Source organism: Haemaphysalis longicornis, unplaced genomic scaffold (genome assembly GCF_048455015.1).
Source record: "Haemaphysalis longicornis isolate Haplotype H1 unplaced genomic scaffold, Haemaphysalis longicornis Haplotype H1 scaffold_7, whole genome shotgun sequence".
In the NCBI taxonomy this organism is placed as follows: domain Eukaryota; kingdom Metazoa; phylum Arthropoda; class Arachnida; order Ixodida; family Ixodidae; genus Haemaphysalis; species Haemaphysalis longicornis.
The window spans coordinates 101,815,167-101,825,886 of record NW_027526422.1 but is presented as its reverse complement, the minus strand read 5'-3'; positions in this window follow the sequence as shown (position 1 = coordinate 101,825,886).

Here is a 10,720-nt window from a genome sequence, read left to right as displayed (position 1 = left end):
CACATCTCAAGGAGAATAATAATCATATCTTCACTCTATAAGAAACTGATACAATATCCGGGATATTTGTCAGCTTGTATATTTTAATAGGCTTGAGCACCATTCTTTTTCTATATATATATAAGGTTATTTAGTGCTTGAAAACTCCGTTCCTTTTTATGCAGCAAATGCGTCCATCGAAAGATCTGCCGAAAACAAAACAGCGGGCATCCTTTTGTGCAACAGCGCTTTTGTCTCAAAGGTGTAGCTATTGTAAACAGACATTGTTGTCTAAAACGCTTCAATGAATGGTGATTGACGTGTGATTGAATGAATGAATGAATGGATGTATGAAGGAATGAATGAATGAATGAATGAATGAATGAATAAATAAATGAATGAACGAACGAACGAACGAATAAATATTTAATTGCCTAAATAAGTGATTAAAATATTAAATAATTAATAATGTACGAAAGACTTTTAATGGAAAGCGAAAAAGGAGGAGGGAATAGCCTCAAAGTTCTCATGAAAGCAAAAACACGCAAGAGTAGGGTCGAGCGCACAGAGTTTTCAGGCTCACCCATGAGAGAAGGTTTACGGCCGGAATCTAGGCACTTAGTACGGAAAGATTAGAAAGATTAGAAAGATTGCAGCCTCGCCAGAAAAAGGCGCCAGTGGTAGTTCGCGCTTACATAAAGAGCGCACCGGGTTTATCAAAAAGGCCTCATAAATACCCATTGTTGTAGCTTAGGACAATACAGAAATACAATGCTTTTTGTAAAACCCTTTCCAGTGCATTTAGGTTTGTGTGCTTTGGCGGGCAGTACAATACCGTGTTTTATCAAGAAACAATTCGCAGAACATTAATATATCAATGGTACATTCTTCCTTTTACCTTCGACGAAGCAAAGTTAATATCGGGAGTTCTGTTGTACCTAAAGCGTTTTTATCATGTACATTCTTCCTTTTACCTTCGACGAAGCAAAGTTAATATCGGGAGTTCTGTTGTACCTAGAGCGTTTTTATCATGTTAGCCGTTTCTGATAACCTCTTAAGCATAAAGCAGTGCTCTCAGTGATAATAAAAAGCAGTGGAAAAAGAAGCACAATATTAGAGAAGCTAAAAAATTAGGTCCATTCATTTTATAAGGTCCTGAAATTTGTTATTTCAGATTACGTTGCCTGGAGCTGTGCTAGGTATTTCCATCTTATAAAGGTGGGTGGAATGAATGAGTGTGCAAACATTAACGAATGAGCATTTCCGCGCATAAAGGAGCCATGAAGAGAAAATACAACTTAGTTTAATTTGAAAGAACTAGGATTCAGTATCTCACTCAGCTCCATTACAGCCACAAAAGATGTTTTTTAACGAAAAAAAAAGGAAGAAGTATTTAAAAACTTTCAAATTTCGCGCCACAGTGACGTGTTATGAGCAAGAATGACGTCATACGGGCCAATACTAAAACATAATTTTCAGTGCGTTAACTGCACGTTAGCATTCAAGTGATGCGGTCAAATGGAACTGGAGGCCCCATTACAGACGTCCAGTCATGTGTCGTCGCGACAGGTCAGTTAGGCGGCCGCCAATCGCGCAAACAAGGTTCCGTGACGTCATAGAAAAGTTGCAGGAAATTGGCTAGGGGGTCGCGACTGCTTCACACGTTTTCATTAATATCTTCGTTATTTGTTCGAAGATTGCGATGATATTGGTATCATTGTTATCGGGAATAAGCAGTATTTGTAATAAACCCAATTTGTATTTTGTCTTCATGGCTCCTTTAAAGGGATACTGAGGCAGTTTTCAATCTGCTGAATACACAGAAATTCGGAAGCGTTGACCTTAAACACCTTACCTACGAGGTTTTTTTCTTTTGGTTGAAATAGCGGCGTAATAGGCGAATAAACAAGCGCCATCGCCACGCCCCCGCGACGCGCAGAGCGCAGGGGAGGAGGACGGCACGAGAGTGAAAGGGGTCGTGGTGACGTCGTCGTGAGGAGCGATCGGCAGCCGCGGCAAGTGTTCGGTCCCTGCTGCTGCCTTTCTCAGCGTGCCGTCCGCCAGCGTTTGCTTTCCTGGGCCCCGTGCTGTGTTTTGTTTTTATTTAGCAACTAGTAGTGGAAACTTTTTCAGTGCTGCGTTGTACTGCTTCACAATCGTGCCGTGGAAGCGGAGTAACCATGCCGAGGTTCTGCTCGGCATTCGGTTGTAACAGCACCTATGGCAGCGGTAAAGTGGTCTTTCACATCTTCCCGCGGGAGCCGAAACTCGCTGCTCAGTGGGTTGCTACTGTAAATAGGGAACACTTCAAGCCCACAAAGGCGAGTGTGTTGTGTTCCAGACATTCCCAGACAGGCTGCTTCTAGGCAGTATCGGGGTGCCATTCTGTCGAAGTGCAACCTCCAGCAGAGCCCTGTTGAGGCACACATTTTTTTAGTTTTCTGGTGGTTGTGGCGCTCCTGGGGTGCCTTTGCCTCTCTCGAACCTCCCGTACCCCCGGTAACAGCAGCAGTCCTCTTCGTCGGTCATTGTAACGCAGTTCGCGCATGAGCACCTGTTATGAAAACGTGCTTATCGTGATATGAGTGCCTCAGAAGGGACCACTACACACAGAACACAAATAAGCCGGAATGGGAGTAAATGGCTTGTGTCATAACTCAGTACCAATTCGGAGTTTTCAAAACTCCTTCCAATGGGAGTTTCGCATTACTCCCATTATTTCGGCAGTTTTTTCAGTAGCATATGGGAGTTTCATTTTACTGCCACTACAATGGGAGTTTCCAGGGGTACCATTGGGAGTGTATTGTTTCCTCCAACTGGGAGTTTTCAGGGGGCGCATTGGGAGCAGTGTTGACCTGCATTCGAGGTTTTTTTGTGTGTGTTTTTGTGCGCTTCATATATATGTGCTGCAGTGGAATTTATTACTGCATTTGGGAGTTCTTAATAAGGGCACAGGCCGCATTTTTATTTTTCGTTCGGGATCACGTAATTTCTAGTCTTTTCCCGCTTCAAACGTTGAATGGCGAAACGTGAAAAGTTTGTTTTCTGCACAGTCAATTTATTGCATAAAAATTAAGTGAATACGATATACGTGCGAACACGTTAATAAGACAATAAAAACACAGAATCAACAAAACACCTACATCGAGAACATAAGGTATCTTGGAAAGAGCTTTATCTACTACAACACTCCTCAACGAAACAAATTTAAGCCATTTGCAAACAATGAGCTCAGCATGTCGTCGATGCGCTGTTTGCTTGCACCAGCCTCCCAAACGCTGAAGTTGCCGCACCCCCTCGCGAATTCCCCTGGAAGCCACAGCAGCACATTCATTAGAGGGATAGCAAAACGCTTTAAATATGCGGTAACAAATACAGAGACATATTGGGCATCTGACCTGAAAAAAAAAAAAGAAAGAAACGGCACTGTAAAGGCGCTGCACTTGTCACTCTTGTGTCCAACTTTCCGAATGTCTGAATGTTTGTTTAAAGCTACGAAAAATTGCACTTCTTTCCTAGACACCTGCGCGCTCACTAGTTCGTCAAAACGAAGTGTTCTGCTGTTCAAAAAGGTGCGCGACCTTTGTGGCGACCAACTTCTCAAAATGCTTCCTTTCCCTCTTTTCCTTGCGTGTAGTGTTCTGGGAACGAGCTTCAGGTTTTACCCCCCGCACTGCCCCTCTCTCCCCTCACCGAAAGTTAAGGAAAAATTTCGGTCGGTGTGACACCTGCGCGTCCCCCCCTTCAAAAAAAAATAAATAAAATAAGCAGTCGTCTGTCGACTCTACAGAATGCTCCCTCGAATGGCGTTTGCTGGTTATATATAGTTACACGCGCCTAGCGTACGGAGAGCTCCCACGGGGCCCCGACCTTCTCCCTTTCCAGTGAATGCAATTAATCGCCGGCGGCACGCGGCAGTCACCCTCCTCGTAGCAGGCGCGGCTAGCACCACACCTACTTCTCAGGAAAAGCGGCCGCCCTGCGACGTTTGACCGGCCAACTTCACCCTCGCTTGCCAGTAAGCCACAGACACAGCCTAACAAAAACACCTAACAGCCGTCCAGAGTTCGGCGCAGTTTTCATTCTGCTTGCGAGTGTGAATGAGTGAGTTTTCTGCTCGAGACCCGCGCAAATACGCATTGCGTTCACACCGTTCGGCCTCCCCAATGACGTTCCGGGCATGGTGCCGTCTTTCAAGCACAACGCTCATTTCGAGTGGCGGAGAATCGCCCGTGCAGTGGCGCGGGAAACACGTTGAGTTTATTTGACGCTAGAAGGGGCACAAGTCTCCCAAAATGTTGCGTACAATAAAAAACGTGAAAATCTTACCTTCAACCACCTCGCAGAGGCACAACCGCGTTGTTTTTAACGAGCCACTCTCAGCGATCACTGAATTTAGGCCTCGCGTCGGCTCGCTGGCGTATTCCGTCGGCTCGAAAGTCGGTGACTCGGAGGCGACGTTGCAGTCCGTCGCACGTCAGTCCAGGCTGGTTCCACAATGTTCGCAACGAGCTTCGGTTGTTGGGAAGCACTTCATATCCGTTCGTCCAGCCGCAAGTTCACACTGGCAATAAATGTTCGGGGACGCTGGAGCTCACACGACACACGACACCAACTGGCAGCCATTTTGTAAGGACGCGTAGAGGAGGAAGGGGTGAAGGAGGAGGAGAAGGAAATGGAGGTGGCGTGGGAGCTTTCAATACTCCCATTAGGACAAACGCAGTAATCAAAGCCAGATACTGCGTTTTGTGAAGAGGTACAACCGTGGTAAATGCGCTTCTTTACGACGGCTTGTGGCCCCCGGTGTAAACTGGCAGTTTTTCCACCATCATACTACCACACGTGGGAGCAGGCCGCCTGTCGTGAGGAGTTTAAAAGACGTATCCCAGCCAAGAAACTCCCATTCAGGCTAACTTGTGTTTTGTGTGTACTAGCTAAAGCTTTTCAATATAGCTCATGCTGAACTAAGTGACGACGCCACTGCAGTTACAAAAGCCCCAGCGGCGGGATATCGGCTCTAAAATCTGGAACAACAGTGGTGACGTCGCAAAAAACAGCTGTGAGGAGCGGCTCTCTCTAATAAAAATTGGAGTATCGTGTCGCCGCTGCACGACTCAAGCACTTCGTGCGTACTGGCGTGTGCGCTGCTTGTACTGTATGTACTCCTCAACTTCTTGTTTGAACGGAGAAAGAAAAAAGAGCTGTGCGCTGGTGCCGCGGCAGTAATAATATGGATGTTATGGATGAACCCCCGGCGAAAAGACCTCTGTAGCACTTAAAATTTGCATATAAATTAGTGCGTACGTCAGCAGAAATTTAACCTCCTCTAATAAAGAAGGCCTTACTTTGCACCATGGTACCGCATTTTCGAGAAACACGGTGCAAGAAAAGGGAAATTAATTGTTGTGGCTCAAGACGCCACTCGCTGTTTCGAAGGAAATTTTCTATTGCAAAGGTAGTTGCTTCTCAATATCAGCGGAGAAAATGATTCACAAATTGCATACGCAAACCATCCCCTTAAAAAAACCGCTAAAAAAAAACTGCCTTCGTCGGTAATTGAACCCGCGAAGTTGAGCGCACGGGCGCGACGCGCGAGAGCACTGCACCACCGCACAAATGGCGACGCTTTGCAAAATAGCCTAGGTAATAGATGGAGGCCCATCCTTCCGTGTCATACGTCGGTGTTTACTAGCTGATTTACAGAATTCCTGGCTGGTAAACTAAAAATTCTTAAATAGCGCTTGCACAGCAAGGTTCCCCGAAGCCCCCACAATAGCTTATCGCCAATTCACTCCGCTGCTTCGCGAAAGCGCTCGCAAAAATGTGTGTGCGCGGCTGCGACTGCGATTTCCCACTGCGGGGATAGTGCTTGCCGTACTGTGGTTTTACGTTTCACGTTAAAAACCTTTGCCGATATTGATTCCTTATTACCCAGATTACCCTACGTAACTCTTCTTCTGCACGAAACTGACCTTACATTTTCTACAGGCGAGCCGATCGCACACGCATTTACAGCTTGCAGCTCCGGGGTAGCGGCATCGCCGAAGAGCACAGCCGAAGCGCCGAAAGTCAAAATACGGATTGCATTAGCGCTAGTGTTGAGTTGCATGGGCTTCGTGGACCTCATTGATCATCGGCCGACGTGTTTGTGTCGCCGTCGGCGTAGTATGACAGCGCGGTCGGGCAACTCGGCAGTGTGCCGATGGTTTGGCGACTCAGCGGTTCCCAGGCAGGTGAACGTTGCCGGTTGGGACACGTATTCCTCGGAAGTATTGTTATCGTCGCCGGCACTTGTCGCCGTCGCCGCTCGTGCACGGGCGAGAGGCTCGAACAGTACGGGTGTACGATAAACTCACTACTCGGACTGGCCATCGTGGGATCAATTAAACAAATGCAAATACAGCGTATTCTACCGCGACGACCCGCTGGGAACGCGTTTCGTGCTCCGCTTCCTCCGAGGGTCCTCACGACGACGTCACGAAGACTTGACCAATCACGAACGGCGGTGAGGTTCGCCAAATGCCCCTAGGCACCCGTTGTTCATTTTTGCCAAAAAAGTGCTTTGTAATAGTTTATGCCAAGTTTTGACTTGATTGTCGAGTTCGCCTTATGAAAAATAATAAAATGGGAGCGAAAGCTGTTTTTTTGTAAAAAGTGCTTCAGTATCCCTTTAACTTTCCAACAAAGATTGGAAAGTTAAACAATTACAGTGGGGGAGTGAAAAAGTCGCCAAGTGAACTCTTTGTGATAAAATTTCCGAAATAGTTGGTAGGCGACCATGATGGCGGCTCAGCAATAGGAAGCCAGCTCGGCCAAATTGTTGGGTGCTGTGACGCTAATTGTAGTGAATAGCCAGAAAATATCATGCTAACATTTTTCCCCTAGAATTCCAAGGAAAGTACCGGGGGCGGGTAAAGAAAACAATTGCAAGGCCCCTGAAATATTTCAATATCGCATTACCGACAAATGCATGCCTAATACCAGAAAAAAAATTTGCGGCACGCCCTGAGGCGGGGCCGTAATTCTAGACAACCACGCTTCCTAGTGTATCCTTATATACGACAATATCACAAAATAGGTTGTAACTCTTAGAAACCTTACTTAAAAATTCCCGTCGCAGACGTCGTTTCTCATCATTGAGACGCCAGTATCAACCTTAAGGGTGAGCAGCAGGCATGTTTCGACACTGGGTGCTTTTCCAACCCCGAACATTGTTCAGGCCAACGCAGTGTTTTGAATGGAAGGCTGAACGACTGCCAGATTTTTTCTTTAGAAAGTTTCATAAAAACAGTTCGAGTTTTGTCAGGTTGCTTAGTTTAGTTGTGAATTTCGCATTGTTGTTGGTGTTAGATAAATTTTTAATACAGGCTGCATTGTTAATAGTTAAACACGTCATTTCACTCCCATACCAAACGACGAGCGGCGGCCACTCCGAGGCACAGCCGGCACAATCTCAGCTCGCCCAACTTTTGTGACTGTCGTCCGTCGTGGCTGGCCCACGAGGCGCGAATATTGGACCATTGGAGAAGCGGCGGTTTTGCAGCAGCTGGCGCGTGGTGGCCCATCATAGCCCGGCCTGGCCCGGTCCCGCTAAAAAAATTTCGCCACCAGCGCCTGCCACGTCAGTAACTCGTAACGTCAGTAACTCTCGCCATTCGTTGACATGACGATTGATTCAACGTTTTGCAGACGCCACGCAGCACCGAGGGAGGATTTGGCTCTGTTGGCGCTTATTACGAGAGACCACGGGTGATGCTTTAGAGGCCGCCTGGTGGGTGTATCGTAATGTGGTCTGGCAACTCTGGCCAGACCATTCAGTGTGAAAAGGAGCACGCGCCAATAAACAGCAGTCTTGGCGCGTCAGCCCCCCCCCCCCCCCCCCCCACCACCCCCGCTCACTGCCGTCAATCAAAAGATGGTAGGCCGGAAGGCCATCAATATCCTCAGAAAGCGCCGGTTTTGAGCCTGGATCTGCCTCGTGGTAGCGACAGGTTGACCCCGTTCACGACATGCTCATCAGCTCTAGCAGAGTCCTTCGTACTCTGGTTCCAGTAATGTCGGTACAGTCGAAATGTTGTTTTCAGAAACACGCAAATTTTTATTTGGGACTCTACAATCACCAGATTTTAATTGCGTCATAGCCATTCCCTACTCTTCCTGATGCCCGGCTACAGTGGGAAAGCAGACGAGCGACACATTATCGTTTGGGCTTCTGTATCCGGATCCGTAGCGGCAGCCCGTCACACAGCAGGTCTTATGCATTGTTGATCCCACTTTCCATGTCGTTGAACTTGTACACGGGCACTGGCACGAACGTCGCGTGACATTGACAGTAAAAACTTCGTTGGAGGGAAAGCTACCCGCAGCCTTAGCACAGTGCCTCCGAGCTGCCGCCGCTGCCGCCGCTGCCGCCTCTGCGGTGGGCCCACCGGCAGCGACAGCCTTCTTAAGAGAAGCTGTGCCACTTATCGGCCGTTCTTGACAGAATATAAAGCTCTTCTATAAAGTAGCGTAGAAGTTTCGTGACCAGAACAGGGTTGTAGGACTCTGCTTTCTGTTAATTCAATATCGTTAATTTCTGTTAATTTCCGTTGACTAAATATAAGTCTTGTTAATACAAAGAAGTACCTAAATGTTACTTCATATGAACTAGACAACTGCTCTGGCTCCGAGCGCTTGCCGTCAAGACGCCACCATAAAAATAGAATGTATGACTTTTAAAAATTTCTGAGAGTTGTAGTTGTAGCACCATAAATATAATAAAATACGTCTATAGCTTTTTAAAGCAACGCTTTCTAGCTATACCAGCCAACGGTTTTTTCGTGGCGTGCGGGACAACAAATTCCAAACGCATAGTAGGCGGTGGCCGAGGGTTTCACTCACGTAGTATACTTTAGAGGGAGCCACGAATTTATCCAGCGTTTCTCTCTCCGAGGTGCCTGCTCCCCGGCGGCGGCGTCGGTGTACGGCTTTGTCGTCTGCCTTAGCGACGGTTGTTTTGGGTCTGTTTCGGTGACGCTTCGCGTTGAAGAAGCGCTTCGTTCGCAGGCTTGATTAAATTGTTCAACACCACCTCCCAACTAACCCGCCCCCAACACAATTCAGTGGTAGTACGGCACAGATACGTTAATGGTTGGTTTGCAGGGCGGGAAAACACAATCTGCAAAACACATACACATGTGGCCGCTAGAGAAACGCTACCTTTTGCAGGCTGCTTGCCACGAATGCGACACCATTTTATAAATTGGTCAATACCAATTACGTTGTGTTTTAAGAGGTACTACAAAGGCCGAAATTAGCAACGGCTTCTGATTAATAGCAATTATAAAAGTTCCCTGAGCTTTCTCAAAATTCTCAGACTTACTAAAATAACTAGTTTAAATTGGTATAAATGGGAATCACTAAGCTCAAATGCCGGATTGTTTCGATATCTGCGGTTGTGTCGCGAGGTGGTGTAGCACCAAGCTAGCACATCGCGATGGCTGGGTTCCGCTGTCCCACCCTTCGAAACACGCTCCTCTCCGTTATGATTCTCCCGACTCACAGCCGGGCTACAGCGCCGCCGTCCGCCAGTGTAGCCCGGCCGTTGCCGACGCTGCTGCTGCGTTTGGGACACCGCCCCAGAGAATTCCAGGTAACGGCTGGCGGAATCTCTGGTTTAACTTTTAAATGCAGAGCATTTCAGTAACTCACGATGTCACCCTTGTTGACGTCCGCAGGCGTCCGTAGTCGTAGTCCGCACCACTCCCCCTACACTATATTAAAAAAAAATACTATCCGGCGCCTGGTTTCGATCCCACGACCCTGCGGGCGGAACGCAATGTACATGGTGCTCTACCCACTGCGCCACAAAGCCGACACAGAATGGGAGTGTACGAACGCACCTTATATCCTTGACTCATTCAAATTACTGCTGACGAGCGCTCTCTCGTCAGCAGTTGCCACAAGTGCAACAACATTAACGTACCGCAAACTACTTAACGTCGTGCGCCCCCGGAAATGCTCTGCATTTGATCGTGCCCATCGCGAGGGGGATGTTTCAATGCGTCGCCATGGGAACAGTTTGCCATTATAGTTTCCGCCCGCTCCGGTCGTTGTCGCCACGGTTCAAACCACGACAGGGGAGCTGCGGGGGTGTTCGTTGATCGGCGTGCATTCCGGCGTGGTGGTTTGATGTTTCGCTTACTTTCGTAAGAACCAACCCAACGAGCGTTCCTAACTAAATGAACGCGGGTGCTGCCTTTACTACACATTTAAATATAAATTTGTTTGTGCTTGCTTTTCCTCCCGCACGTGCGGCGTTGTACTGCAACTTTTTTGTAGAACCACGTGTCCGGATTCAAGTGACGTCGCATTGGCAATTGTTGACGGTGTAGTTTAAAGCTTTGCATTACAACCACTTTTACAGCGTAGATTGGAGCCAATTTTTTTTCTTGAGGACCTAAAATTACGTGCTAAATTCGGATAACATGACGATCAAAAGTAGCCAAGCGAATAAAATACGGAACTTTTCGTCTCAGTTCTAATGAAATAGCGATGTTTAATGCCAGACAAAATCGCTGGAAGAGGTGGTGGTTTCAATAATACGAGATTTTAATGTATTACCTTTCAATGTTGAACTACCACTATACTATCCTCAATCTTTTCCCGTTTTGAAATTGCCTTCTTCTTTTCATGTCCAGAAGTTTTGTAAACGTAAAGACAATTCATTACTCAAAAAACCAATCCGCTTCCCCAAAAA